The sequence below is a fragment of the Aquarana catesbeiana genome, linkage group LG02 (genome assembly GCF_042186555.1).
Source record: "Aquarana catesbeiana isolate 2022-GZ linkage group LG02, ASM4218655v1, whole genome shotgun sequence".
NCBI classification, from domain to species: domain Eukaryota; kingdom Metazoa; phylum Chordata; class Amphibia; order Anura; family Ranidae; genus Aquarana; species Aquarana catesbeiana.
In genome coordinates, this window is record NC_133325.1 from 474,019,102 (window position 1) to 474,032,986 (window position 13,885).

The window sequence follows — 13,885 nt, forward strand, 5'->3', positions numbered from 1 at the left end:
GGTGTCTGTCTTCATTTCAGGCTGCAAAGCAACAAAATGGCCACAGTACCCATGTGGCCATGCTTCTGTTTCTGATTTGGCTCTATGCTATTACCGAGTGCCTGCCCGGCTGTCCTCAACACCTGCTCCAACCACCACTGTGTTTCTGACACAAGCTTGTTGGGAGCTCTGACAAGCCACACCATCTGAACTTGCAGTATGTGCAGAGTTCCTCTTTAACCTCAGTTGGCCCTGGCTGGCTACAGGTTCTGCTATCAACATTTGACAGCACTCATGTTCCTCCTGTCTCTAGGCACTCTCTGTTTCACTCCCAGTGGTGCCTGATTTGGAGATATAAGAGACGCCAACCTTGTCAGTACAGTCTCCTATCAGGTATGTAACATAGCTCTTCTCCATATAAAAACTTCAGTTTTTAGCCTTTATTTTGCAATAATCTTGTGTATTATTAATAACAAGGCATGTAATCTATTATTTCATAATAATTACTATTTTCTACTCATGTGCTATCTTTTCCTCTGATAATTTCTATAATATGTTGATAAATTTTCTAGGCAGGCTTACAACCATTTCCAGTGCAACTAGATTCACAGTAAGGGTTTGCTTTTCTTCATATCTTTAATCATTTAAGTTCATTTTTATCCTCCCAAGCTGCTTGTTCCAGCATTACTTCTTTTGTTATTAATCCTGTTTCCATTTCTAATATTTTCATCCATTCTGAATTTAGGGGTACTTCCATTTTACATCTCCCAAACAAATTATTTCCAATGTTCCTTATTTTGTCTCCTATGAGGTCACCTTTATACTATTATGAAGGTCTGTACTTGGTTGAAAACCACTTCTTTTTGTTTTACTCTGCTATAATGTTTCCTTGCTTAATTTTGTTTCCATCTTATGCTTGCAGTATTAATTTTGTTTTTCTTTACCCCTCACAATTTCTTTGTAGCTTCTCCGTTTTTTGGCTTTGTATTCCTCTACATCTGTTAATATTTGTTTATTTATAATGTTTGTTTTTTATTCTTCTCCTTCATCACCATCTGATTTCTTTATCATACCAATCTTTTCTTCCTGCCTTTCTTTCAGTTTGCAGTAGTTGGTTGCTGACTCTACAAATTCAATCTTAATTTGCTTCTGTTCTTCATCCAAATCTGAAACTTCTTTCTCTAGTCTGCTTTCTATTTGCTGCCTGTGATATTCCCTTATACATTGTTCTTTAAATTTTCCCATGCTTTATCCATCTTTTTCGAGGGTTTCTTCCTTCTTGTACCTATTTTCTTATATATTTCATATTGTCCATGAAGTGCTTAGTGTTATAGATCACTCCTCTACAAAATATTTTTTCTTGTATGTCACTATTATGTCTTCCATTTATCATCACGTGATCCATTAAATTTAGTTTTTTTTTTTTTTTTTTTGTTATGGGGTAACTTGTAGCATTTCTGTATTTATGGGGAAAATAAAAAATGCATGTACTGTGTAATGCAGTCTGTCACTAGCATCAACATAGCATTTTTTGTTTTTCAATCCCTCCTTCCCCATAACACAGTTACCTGTTGACCGTGTCAGTAGATCGATTATTTTTCCACTTCATTAAACAGATCAAGATATCCAGCAAAAGTAGCAGCTTTTTAAAGCTGTTAAGCACATTTTTTATTTATACTTTTAAATGTTATTCAGGCTTTACGCACAAACCACGAATAGGTAACATAAATATGCAAATCAAATACCATACAACCAATTGGTATAAATAATGATACAAACATGTAATTGTATAAACGTTCTCATTTTTCTCTTTTTCCCTTATGTTACTGTGCTTAAATGGAGAATTATGTATTATATTGTTCACTAAAGATCAGAAAAATAAGTTGTCATTATTATAATGTAAGTCACTGCTGTTGTGTAAATGTTGTGGACTGTAAGTTTTTCTTACTCCAAACTTACTCCAAAAGTGAATTTTTTAACAGGATACGCAAAACTTTTATGAAAGATTATATAGTTTTCGATTAAAAGTTAAATTTGACTGTAATGTGTTTTGTACAGTATCTCACATAAGTGAGTACACCCCTCCGATTTTTTGTAAAGATTTTATTACACTGAAGAAATTACACTATACTACAATGTAAAGTAGTGAGTGTACAGCTTGTATAACAGTGTAAATTTGTTGTCCCCTCAAAATAATTCAACTCACAGCCATTAACGGCAACAAAAGTGAGTACACCCCTAAGTGAAAATGTCCAAATTGGACCCAATTAGCCATTTTCCCTCCCCGGTGTCATATGCCTCGTTAGTGTTACAAGGTCTCAGGTGGGAATGAAGAGCAGGTGTTTTAAATTTGGTGTTATCGCTCTCACTCTCTCATACTGGTCACTGGAAGTTCAACATGGCACCTCATGGCAAAGATCTCTCTGAGGATCTGAAAAAAAGAATTGTTGCTCTACATAAAGATGGCATAGGCTATAAGAAGGTTGCCAAGACCCTGAAACTGAGCTGCAGCACAGTGGTCAAGACCATACAGAGGTTTAACAGGACAGGTTCCACTCACTACAGGTCTCGTCATGGTCGACCAAACACGTTGAGTGCACATGCTCAGCATTATATCCAGAAGTTATCTTTGGGAAATAGATGTATGAGTGCTGCCAGCATTGCTGCAGGGGTGTAAGGGGTGGGGGGGTCAGCCTGTCAGTGCTCAGACCATACTCCGCACATTGCATTAAATTGGTTTTCAGTTTGCTGAAGACAAGCAGACTAAGGACAAGGATTACTGGAACCATGTCCAGTGGTCTGATGAGACCAAGATAAACTTATTGTAAACATATGTTTTTCTTCAGTGTTGTCACATGAAAAAATATAATAAAATATTTACAAAAATGTGATGGGTGTACTCAGTTTTGTCAGATACTGTATATATTGTCTCACATTTTTAAAATATTGTTTTTTTTTAATCAAATAAATCAAGTAATCGAGCTATCAAGCACGACTCCGGGTATCTTTTCACATCAAAGGAAATCTTTGGTTCCAGCATACAATTGCATTTTATAACATCCAGGATGTTATCCACTGATTGTGAATTCACCTTTTTCTCCCCTCCCCATAATTCATTATCCCATATATACTACCTTTTCTGCTCACTGGGTATACTCCCCTTTGTCTCCTCGCCGATCATCAAAGACATGGTCGTCTCTGACCACTCCCCTATTAGTGTCCAGATGTCTGGGTTTTTAACCCCCCCGCAATGCAGGTACCTGGCGTTTCCCATCTTTTTTGTCTGAAAACACTGATTTCTTACACACCCTACGCACTGCCTGGGCTGAATTTGTAAAAACCAATGGGGCTCATCTCTCCACCCAAAATTTGTTTTGGGAGAGGGGGAAAGCTTTTCTAAGAGGATGCATTATATCCTATACAGCTCAATTCAAGAAACAAATTCGTCTCCCTTATTTGAAGGCCAGTGACTCCCTACGCCTGGCACACTGTGCCTTAACTTTAAACTATACTGTAGCCAACACGCTTGCATGGCAAGCAGCCAAGCATGCCTTTGACCACTGGTCTGAACAGCAAGAGATTAGTAGACAATCTTACTCCGCTGTCCATTTTTCATAGATACGGCAATAAGGCAGGCAAGCTCTTACCAAAGCTATGCTCGGGACACCACTGGCCGACTCATATTGGAGCTCTACACTCCTCTAATGGAGATATTACTAATGCGCCCTCTGAGATTAGTGCCATCCTCACTAAGTACTACACCAACCTCAACTCGGAAGAACCTGTCGACGTAGAAGCAGCAAACAAATTACTCACGACAGTTAAACTACCTACCCTTACTCCTGACCAGTTGGAGACTTTAAATTCCATAAAAGGGGGGGAAGGGTTAAGGTGATAAGGTGATAAGGTGATAAACACCTATACTATGGACATTTGACACAACACAAATGGAAATTTTTACCTTTGGGTGTTTACATTGTTTCCCTTGATCCAGCTTCAGACTTGACTGAATCAGCTAATAGGATGTTAATCATCTTTAACTAATGCATATTTAATGACATATACCAGTTAATCACAGAAAACAGCAGATCTCTGCAGTTAATTGAAAGCTGGAGGCACCTTTGCTACAATTACCTTTCTTCATTTCTTCAGCGTTAATCTCCCTGGCGGTATTCCCGAGTCTGGCTCGGGGTGGATTTTCAGTACCAAAAGCGGTAACCCTGAGCCAGACTCGGAATCGCATCACAGGATCCATGTAGAGGTTACTTACCTTGTCCCCTGGATCCTGCGATGTCGGCTCGCTGTGATCTGTGAGCCGCTGTGTCTCGCTCGATTCACAGTGCCGAGCTCCGTTCCCTGCGAGCGTTGCGATGCACGGGGACGGAGTTCAGCGCCAAGTTCAAAAAGTAAAAAACACAGTATAGATATAATCTAGTATACTATAATCTTACAGATTACAGTACTGTATCAAATAATTACACATCCCCTTTGTCCCTAGTGGTTTGTCCAGTGTCCTGCATGCAGTTTTATATAAATCACAGCAAGCCGACATCGTAGGATCCAGGGGACAAGGTAAGTAACCTCTACATGGATCCTGCGATGCGATCCCGAGCCTAGCTCGGGGTTATCGCTTTTGTCAAGCAGACCTATTTTACCACTCTCATTAGCAACTTATCATCCCGTCCCCGTCAACTCTTCTCCACCTTCAACTCTCTACTTCTTCCTCCACCGCCTCCACCCGCTAACTCACTCACTGCCCAGGAGATCGCCAATCACTTCAAACTGAAGATTGATACAATTCACGCGGAGATCTCTACTGTTCCGATACCCTCCACCCTTTACACTTCATGCCCACAGGCACAATCATTACTTACCTCTTTCAACCCCACCACTACAGACGAAGTTGCTAAACTACTTGCTAATGTCCACCTTACCCCTGCCCTCTGGATCCCGTTCCCTCACAAATGCTACGTTCACCCTCTGGCCTTATGCTACACTCTCTAACCCACATTTTCAATCTCTCCCTCTCTTCTGGCATCTTCCCCAACTCTCTAAAACATGCACTTGTCAGACCCATACTTAAAAAGCCCTCACTGGACCCATCCAATCTTAACAACCTACGCCCCATCTCCTTGCTCCCCTTCTTATCCAAACTCCTCGAACGTCTGGTCTACAACCGACTGAGCATTCACCTCGCTGATAATAACCTTCTTGATCCCCTTCAGTCTGGATTTGGTCCTCAACACTCCACAGAAACTGCTCTCCTAAAACTAACAAACGATCTACTAATGGCCAAAACCAATCAACGCTATTCTGTACTCCTACTCCTGGACCTCTCTGCTGCCTTTGATACGGTTGACCACCCCCTCCTCCTCAAAAAACTACACGCCTTTGGTCTCCGTGACTGTACACTTTGCTGGTTCATTTCCTACTTATCCAACTGCACCTTTAGTGTTTCTTACAACTCTACTTCCTCCTCTCCTCTTCCTTTCTCTGTTGCGGTCCCCCAGGGTTCTGTTCTGGGACCTCTCCTATTTTCAATCTACACCGCCTCCCTGGGTCAACTGGTAGCCTCCCATGGCTTCCAATACCACCTCTACGCTGACGACATCCAAATCTATTTCTCTACCCCTCAGCTCACTCCCTCTGTCTCCTCACGTATCACTAATTTACTATCAGATATATCAGTCTGGATGTCACACCACTTCCTCAAACTCAATCTATCCAAAACCGAACTTATAATTTTTTTTCCCCCATATGACCCTTCCCCTGATCTCCCTGTCAAAATCGATGGCACAACTATAAGCCCATCCCCACATGCCAAGGTTCTAGGTGTAGTCCTAGACTCTGAACTCTCCTTCAAGCAACACATCCAATCACTGTCCAAATCCTGCCGCCTCAACCTCCGCAACTTCTCCAATCCATCATGAATGCCACTGCCAGACTCATCCACCTTACCAATCGCTCTGTGTCTGCCACTCCTCTCTGTCAATCCCTCCACTGGCTTCTGCTCGGCCAAAGAATTAAATTCAAAATTCTAACAACTACGTACAAAGCCATCCACAATTTCACCCCCAGCTACATCACTAGCTTAGTCTCTAAATACCAACCTACTCGTTCTCTTCGTTCCTCTCAAGACCTCCTGCTCTCTAGCTCCCTCATCACCTCCTCCCATGCTCGCCTCCAGGACTTTTCCCAAGCCTCTCCAATCCTATGGAATGCCCTACCCCAATCTGTCCGCTTATCTCCTACTCTCTTAGCTTTTAGACGATCCCTGAAAACCCTTCTTTTCAGAGAAGCCTATCTTACCCACACTTAACAACTGTATTTTCATTTTTTCCATCAGCTCATCCCCCACAGTTATTACCTTTTGTTTCCACTTGACCCTCCCTTCTAGATTGTAAGCTCTAACGAGCAGGGCCCTCTGATCCCTCCTGTATTGATTTGTATTGTAAGTGTACTGTCTGCCCTCATGTCGTAAAGCGCTGCGCAAACTGTTGGCGCTATATAAATCCTGTATAATAAATAATAATAATAATAATAAATCTACCATGGTAATTTCTACATAAGTGGTATGGCCGTTTAACATGGTATATTAACTAAGGCAGAGACAAGAAAGTATCTACAAACAACAGTGCTCAACTCTGCACAGACTGCAAGTGAACCTGTGTTTCCCATCCGGGTCTTTCTTTCCAAGTCTGATTTCTAATATCTCCTCTGTGTTCCATGCTCTCTCTACCTATCTTTCACACAATAGTGTCCTCTCTATTTAAGTTCTTTTTTTCCTTTACCACTCTTCCACTATACAGCATATACAGTATATGTCCATCTCACTTCTGCCCTCTCTACAATATTGCACTCATCACTTCCTGCTAATTTTGACCCCACATGCTGACATAACCTCCAGGAAACTGGGGCAATTATGCTCATATAAATCTCGATCGCTATCTTTCTTCACCATTATCTAACTTTCACCTGCACATCTAGCACTCTCCTTCCACTGGCAGTACCTGCAATACACACACTAATTCTTTTCTCCTGCTTTCAAGTACCAACACTCCCTTCTCATGTGCCCAGTGGAATGCCTGCTCTGTCTGTAACAAGCTCACCCCTGTCCATTACATTTTTTAAATCTCCAACTCCTCTATCCTTCTTGCAGTCACTGAAACCTGGCTTTAGGAATCTGACTCTTCTTTTCTACTGCCCCCCCCCCCCCCCCCACAGGGATCTCCACTGGTATCATTTACCCAGACCCAGCGGATAAAGGGGAGATGGAGTGGGGATTTTTTTATCCCCACAAAACAATTTTTGGGTTCTTTCTACTGCCTGTTTATCCCACTTCTCTTTAGAAGCTCACTGCATTTACCTTGTTCTCTAGTTTGAGGATTGCTGTGACCTATTGGCCAAATGGGCCAGTGTCACATTTTCTTGATGACATTTCTGCCTGGTTAATCCATGTTCTTGCCTTTGAAATGCCCACTATCATTTCAGGTGACTTTAACATCTCTGTTAATGCCAACACTGGCTACCTCTCAACTTTGTAACCTAAGCTCCTCTTTTGACCTAACACAAGGGAATCTCTCATATTCCCTTTGATGCCAACTCCCGTGACCTTGTATTCCCCTTCCTCTGCACTTCTTGCAAGACCTCCTTTTTCCTCTCTGCAACACCTCCTTTTTTTCATTCACTTGGCCCACCCTTATTAATTTCACACTCACACTGTCTTCAACCCCCTACCCTTCCAACCAAACCAGTTTCCCATAAAAACTTTCACCAATTTCATTACCATCTCACTCTAACCTGACCCCCAAATCTATTTCTCCACTCCTCAGCTAACCCTTCAGTCTCCTCATGCATCACTAATTTACCAACTGACAGATCAGTATGAATGTCACACCACTTCCCCAAAACTCAATAGTTCCAAAACTAAGCTCATAGTAACCCCCCCCAGCAAGATCAATAGTATAACTTTCGGTTTCTCCTCATGCTAGGGTGCTAGGTGTAATCCTGCACTCTGACCTTAACTTTTGACCACACATTCAATCACTGTCCAAATCTTGCCCCCTTCACCCCTGTAACATTTCCAAAATATGCCCCTTACTCAGTAGTGTATTTAGGTTTTGTGCTGCCCTAGGCCTGACTAAACTCGTGCACCCCCTAATTTAAATATGACCCATCCCTTCCTGTCAAGTCCACACCCCTTGCTGTTTAAGACCTGCCCTGAAATTTTTGAGTGGAGACACTAGTTCTGGGGGCCTGGGGGGGGGCAATGGATTCCCTTAATTTGCATAGATTTCCTCTCACTTCCTGTTTGGCTATGGGGCAGGAAGTGACGGGAAATCTCTGCAATGGGACTGGGATGGTAAAAAATAAACTGACGGGTTATAACCCTCCCTTACTCTATCCAAAATGAAAAAAAAAAAGGGAGATGTTGCCTATAGTTCTACTTTAAGCACAAATTTCTGATAATTTTATGGAGAGGACTAAGAAGATATAACCATGCCAATGGTGCAGCAGAAAACACATAGCACAGTAACGAAGGTTTGTGGTCCAGGATGATAGGACAGTCAAAATTAGAAGCGGCGCCCCCCTCCCACAGTTGTGGAATGCCAGCTGCCCGCATACCGGAAGCAGTGAGGCCGCTTTATGGGGGCGCTAGACTAATTTGCCTCTCAGCTCAGTCCGCCCCATAGGACTGGTGCTACACTAACAGGGTAGCACAAGCCGACTGGGAGTCTTTCCGTGCTGCCCCCCTGCAAAGTGCTGCCCTAGGCCTGGGACTCGTTGGCCTAGGCCAGGATACAGCATTGCCCTTACTAACCAATGACACCACAATGCTACAAAAAAAAAAAACAGGAAATCGCCCGGGACTTTAAATGAGATGGATGCGGTTAGCCAACAACAGAGTAAATTCAGTCTCAAAATGTATTAAAATAGTCATGCAAACATAAACATGAATCATAGCCAAGCCACTGAAATGATACATACAGTAGAAAATGTAGGCAGTAATGATCGTCTGGCCCGGGAGCTGAGGAGGCAGAGGAAAAACCAACCCAACAGAGCACACATGGCCGGAATGTGTCACCAAAGATCTCCCAGTATCCATTAATAATGTCAACTGAAACATAAATGCATATATATTAATGGGTGCTGCCATACCAGCATAGAAGTAAAGTAGTATATGATAAAAGTATGTATAGGCATGAACCAAACTGGTTCAATAATGGTATGAGCTAGGAATCTAGGGGACAATGGAGAAAAAAATATAGAAATAAAATAGGTCAAAAACAGTGTGATAAAGTGTGTGTCCCGTATAACATGTATCCAAGTCCATTGTATATGTCAGCTGAGATAAAAATATATGTATGTCAGTTAGTACTATACCAACAGAGTAACCATGGAGTTTGCAATGTAATGAAAAAAAAAAAAAAAAAAAATTATATATATATCTATATATATATATCTATATATATAGATATATATATATAGAGATATATATATATATATATATATATATATATATATATATATATATATATATATATATAGAGAGAGAGAGAGAGAGAGAGAGAGAGAGAGAGAGAGAGAGAGAGAGAGAGAGAGAGAGAGAGAGAGAGAGAGAGAAAAAAGTCCAAGAGGTTGCTGCACTTAAAAACTTCTTTGCTTTATTTCACAATATCTTCAGGAGAGATTTACAAAGCAAGTATAATCCTTTCAAGCAATATCAAAGGCAAGAAATGCCTACACAGTTTCAGACATGAGTAGATTCAGATATGGATGGATGGATGGATTATGTTTCGGGCTAGTCAGCTTACGCCCTTCCTGAGATCCATTGAAGCACATCTGAAGGTTTCATTCCAATCATTCATTTAAATACAGGTTTAGTGAAGTACTTCACATATGGAATCAATATGGCTAATTAGTTCAAATCGCATACCATTTAACATCTATATATGCATATATTTATCTATAACATGCCATTAGAGCAAGGATAAGCAGCAGGTGTCAAATCTCTCATTCTCCTCACTCGCATTTTAATATATTCAGAATACCTATAAAAATGCAGGGAAATGGTACATTCATGAGTAAAAACAAAAAGATATCCCCATCATAAAGTTATTTTATCTGGCTATTTTTAAATGCTTATTCCAGCAATTAAACAAATAAATAAAGATCCAAATCAACATTTAAGCCATATGGAGCAATCGTATTTAAAAAATGTATCCAGTATACTTCTCTTTTTCTTAGAATCAATTCACGGTTGCCCCCTCTCCTATTTTTCTCAATACCTTCTAGGACCATATATTTTAATTGTGATACATTGTGGCCAAATTCCAAAAAGTGTCTCGCCAGCGGTAATTGGGTTAGTTTATCTCATATTGAGTATTTGTGTCTCGCTATTCTGTCTTTTATTTTTTGTGTAGTCTCCCCTACATAAACTAAACCGCACGGGCACTTTATGGCATAAATTACATATGAGGATTGGCATGTATAGTAACCCCGTATGGGGATATTGAAACCCCTATGTGGATGTGTAAAGTATTTACCTTTAATCATAGAGTTACATTGTATGCATGACAAGCAGGGATACGATCCCAGATTTTTTGGTCCCAGAAAGGTTAGTTTGGCTGCTGCAGCCACAGGTTGATCAGATTTAATCAATCGATCTCGTATCGTTCTACCTTTTCTATAGGAGGACATGGGTGGATTCCAGAATTCCTGTACCATGGGGTAACTGGATCTTAAAAGATTCCAAGGTCTTTTGACAATTTGGTTGATTTTGTTGGAGAAGGGATGATACTGCATAATAAAGGGGATTCTCTTGTTTTCCTTTCGGGGTGATCTGTTATAATCTGTATTAGAGTAATCGATATTAACTAAAGCTTGTGGGTATCTTCTACTAGTAAGTTTGTTTTTTATTTCATTAAGTCTCTGATCACGGCACAGCGGGTCACTCACGATCCGCTGTACCCTCATCATCTGACTTTTTGGGATGGATGAAAAAACGTTTGGGGGATGAAAGCTATTAAAATGTAGCAATTGGTTACGGTCCGCGGGTTTCACATATAAGTCGGTAGTAATCTGCCCATTGTTCAATTTAAGAAGAGTATCAAGAATGGAGATCTCATTTTTACCAATTTCAATGTTAAACTTTAATCCAGGTACTAAATGGTTAATGTATTTATCAAATAAGTATAGGCTTTCCATGTTACCATCCCATATAGCGAAAATATCGTCCACAAATCTGTACCAACATTGGCAATGTTTTAAAAATAAATCATTGACATAAATAAAGGACGTCTCTATCATATTCATAAATGCGTTCGCATATGGGGTGCAACATTTGAACCCATCGCTGCTCCGTTCAGTTGCAAGAAATGAGTATCCCTGAAAAGAAAATAGTTCTCTTCAAGAGTAATTTTCAAAAGGTCAAGCAGAAATGAAATTTGTTCGGTTTTGTAGATGCCTGATTGAATTAACAATCACTGACATGCCTCTATTCCTAAATCATGTGGAATGATAGTAAATAAACTAGAGACGTCCCATGATATCAGGATGGAATCTGATGACAAGTTTATATCTTGAATTTTTGACAAAAAATCAGTAGTATCTCTTATAAATGATTTAGTGTTTAATAGCAATGGTGTCAAACACTTATCCAGATATTGTGCTAGATGTGTTGTCACAGATTCCATCCCTGATACATTGGGACGTCCTGGGGGATTTTTGGGGTCTTTGTGGATTTTTGATAATATATACAGTACCGGTGTAACCGGATGCTCACATATTAAAAACTCCATCGTTTCATCATCAATGATTTTTTGTTTGACTGCCTTAGTTAAGGTTGTTTTTATGGTTTTTTGTACTTTAAAAACAGGACAGCAATCAAGTCTTTTATAAGTAAGAGTATCACTAAGATGTTTCATAACTTCATTTTCATACATGGATGTGTCCATTACCACAATAGCTCCCCCCTTGTCAGCCGGCTTGATAGTGATATCATGCCGGATTGACAAGGAGTTTAACGCTGCAATCTTATCTCTATTTAGATTGTGAGGTATATGGTCTCTCTTATCTCTATCACACAAAAAAATTTTTATGTCATTTTCCACTTTCTCTATATATACCTCTACAGCAGCACATGAAGTTGGTGGTACTTTAGTGCTTTTTGGTTTTAAACCCATGTTTTTGATTGATAATATTGATAATTCTTTAGTTGTGGCAGTGGACACATCAGAATGTGCTGCTGTAGAGATATATATAGAGAAAGTGGAAAATGACATAAAAAATTTTTTTGTGTGATAGAGATAAGAGAGACCATATACCTCACAATCTAAATAGAGATTGCAGCTTTAAACTCCTTGTCAGTCCGGCGTGATATCACTATCAAGCCGGCTGACAAGGGGGGAGCTATTGTGGTAATGGACACATCCATGTATGAAAATGAAGTTATGAAACATCTTAGTGATACTCTTACTTATAAAAGACTTGATTGCTGTCCTGTTTTTAAAGTACAAAAAAGGATAAAAACAACCTTAACTAAGGCAGTCAAACAAAGAATCATTGATGACGAAACGATGGAGTTTTTGATATGTGAACATCCGGTTACACCGGTACTGTATATGTTACCAAAAATCCACAAAGACCCCAAAAATCCCCCGGGACGTCCCATTGTATCAGGGATGGAATCTGTGACAACACATCTAGCACAATATCTGGATAAGTGTTTGACACCATTGCTATTAAACACTAAATCATTTATAAGAGATACTACTGATTTTTTGTCAAAAATTCAAGATATAAACTTGTCATCAGATTCCATTCTGATATCATGGGACGTCTCTAGTTTATTTACTATCATTCCACATGATTTAGGAATAGAGGCATGTCAGCGATTGTTAATTCAATCAGGCATCTACAAAACCGAACAAATTTCATTTCTGCTTGACCTTTTGAAAATTACTCTTGAAGAGAACTATTTTCTTTTCAGGGATACTCATTTCTTGCAACTGAACAGATTTGTGGACGATATTTTCGCTATATGGGATGGTAACATGGAAAGCCTATACTTATTTGATAAATACATTAACCATTTAGTACCTGGATTAAAGTTTAACATTGAAATTGGTAAAAATGAGATCTCCATTCTTGATACTCTTCTTAAATTGAACAATGGGCAGATTACTACCGACTTATATGTGAAACCCACGGACCGTAACCAATTGCTACATTTTAATAGCTTTCATCCCCCAAACGTTTTTTCATCCATCCCAAAAAGTCAGATGATGAGGGTACAGCGGATCGTGAGTGACCCGCTGTGCCGTGATCAGAGACTTAATGAAATAAAAAACAAACTTACTAGTAGAAGATACCCACAAGCTTTAGTTAATATCGATTACTCTAATACAGATTATAACAGATCACCCCGAAAGGAAAACAAGAGAATCCCCTTTATTATGCAGTATCATCCCTTCTCCAACAAAATCAACCAAATTGTCAAAAGACCTTGGAATCTTTTAAGATCCAGTTACCCCATGGTACAGGAATTCTGGAATCCACCCATGTCCTCCTATAGAAAAGGTAGAACGATACAAGATCGATTTATTAAATCTGATCAACCTGTGGCTGCAGCAGCCAAACTAACCTTTCTGGGACCAAAAAATCTGGGATCGTATCCCTGCTTGTCATGCATACAATGTAACTCTATGATTAAAGGTAAATACTTTACACATCCACATAGGGGTTTCAATATCCCCATACGGGGTTACTATACATGCCAATCCTCATATGTAATTTATGCCATAAAGTGCCCGTGCGGTTTAGTTTATGTAGGGGAGACTACACAAAAAATAAAAGACAGGATAGCGAGACACAAATACTCAATATGAGATAAACTAACCCAATT